This window comes from Halichoerus grypus, chromosome 14, assembly GCF_964656455.1.
Source record: "Halichoerus grypus chromosome 14, mHalGry1.hap1.1, whole genome shotgun sequence".
NCBI classification, from domain to species: Eukaryota; Metazoa; Chordata; class Mammalia; order Carnivora; family Phocidae; genus Halichoerus; species Halichoerus grypus.
In genome coordinates, this window is record NC_135725.1 from 34,619,179 (window position 1) to 34,621,400 (window position 2,222).

The following is a 2,222-nucleotide window of genomic DNA, read 5'->3' on the forward strand; positions in this document are numbered from 1 at the left end:
TTTTATTTCTTTCTTTTTCTTTTCCCCGGGTTTCAGGTCTCTTCTGATTTGTTTAGCGTATATTTTTCTGAAGTTGTTGTTACCCTGTTAGCATTTTGTTCTCTCATTCATCTATTCTCCTCTGGACAAAATGACAAGACAGAAAAAATCACCTCAAAAAAAAAAAAAAAAAGAAGAAGTACCTACTGTCAGGGACCTAATCAATATGGACATTAGTAAGATGTCAGAACTAGAGTACAGAATGATGATTTTAAAGATATTAGCTGAGCTTGAAAAAAGCATGGAAGTTATTAGAGAAACGCTTTCTGGAGAAATAAAAGAACTAAAACCTAACCAATTCGAAATCAAAAAGGCTATTAATGAGGTGCAATAAAAAATGGAGGCTCTAACTGCTAGGATAATTGAGGCAGAAGAGAGAATTAGTGATATAGAAGACCAAATGATGGAAAATAAAGAAGCTGAGAAAAAGAGAGATAAATAACTACTGGATCACGAGGGCAGAATTCGAGAGATAAATGATACCATAAGATGAAACTCAATCACAAGAAGAAAGTTGGAAAGAACTCAAATACATGGAGGCAAAAGAGCATCCTACTAAAGAATGAATGGGTCAACCAGGAAATTAAAGAAGAATTAAAAAAATTCATGGAAACCAATGAAAATGAAAACACAACAGTTCAAAATCTTTGGGATTCAGCAAAGGCAGTCCTAAAAAAAGTATATAGCAATACAAGCCTTTCTCAAGAAACAAGAATGGTCAGAAATACACCACCTAACCCTACACCTAAAGGAGCTGGAGAAAGAACAGAAAATAAAGCTTAAACCCAACAGGAGAAGACAAATTTTAAAGATCAGAGCAGAAATCAATGAAATAGAAACCAAAAGAACAGTAGAACAGATCAACGAGACTAGGAGCTGGTTCATTGAAAGAATTAACAAGATTGATAAACCCCTGGCCAGACTTATCAAAAAGAAAAGATAAATGACTCAAATCAACAAAATCATGAATGAAAGAGGAGAGATCACAACCAACACCAAAGAAATACAAACAATCATAAGAACATTTTATTAGCAACTCATTGCCAGCAAATTAGATAATCTGGAAGAAATGGGTGCATTCCTAGAGATGTATCAACTACCAAAACTGAACCAGGAAGAAATAGAAAATCCGAACAGACCTATAACCACAAAGGAAATTGAAGCAGTCATCAAAAATTTCCCAACAAACAAAAGCCCAGGGCCAGATGGCTTCCCAGGGGAATTCTACCAAACATTTAAAGACGAATTAATGCCTATTCATCTGAAACTGTTCCAAAAAATAGAAATGGAAGGAAAACTTCCAAACTCATTTTATGAGACCTCCATTACCTGGATCCCAAAACCAGACAAAGACCCCATCAAAAAGGAGAATTACAGACCAATATCCTTGATGAACATGGATGCAAAAATTCTCCCCAAAATACTAGCCAATAGGATCCAACAGTACATTAAAAGGATTATTCACCACAACCAAGTGGGATTTATCCCTGGGCTGCAAGGTTGGTTCAACATCCGCAAATCAATCAATGTGATACAATACATTCATAAAAGAAAGAACAAGAACCATATGATAGTCTCAATAGATGCAGAAAAAGCATTTGACAAAGTACAGCATCCTTTCTTGATCAAAACTCTTCAGAGTATAGGGATAGAGGGCACATACCTCAATATCATAAAAGCCATCTATGAAAAACCCACAGCGAATATCATTCTCAATGGGGAAAAACTGAGAGGTTTCCCCCTAAGGTCAGGAACATGGCAGGGATGTCCACTATCACCACTGCTATTCAACATAGTATTAGAAGTCCTAGCCACAGCAATCAGACAACAAAAAGAAATAAAAGGCATCCGAATTGGCAAAGAAGAAGTCAAACTCTCACTCTTTGCAGATGATATCATACTTTATGTGGAAAACCCAAAAGACTCCATCCCAAAACTGCTAGAACTCATATAGGAATTCAGTAAAGTGGCAGGATATAAAATCAATGCACAGAAATCAGTGGCATTCCTATACACCAACAACAAGACAGAAGAAAGAGAAATTAAGGAGACGATCCCATTTACAATTGCACCCAAAACCATAAGATACCTAGGAATAAATCTAACCAAAGAGGCAAAGAATCTGTACTCAGAAAACTATAGAATACTCATGAAAGAATTTGAGGAAGACACAAAGAAATGGA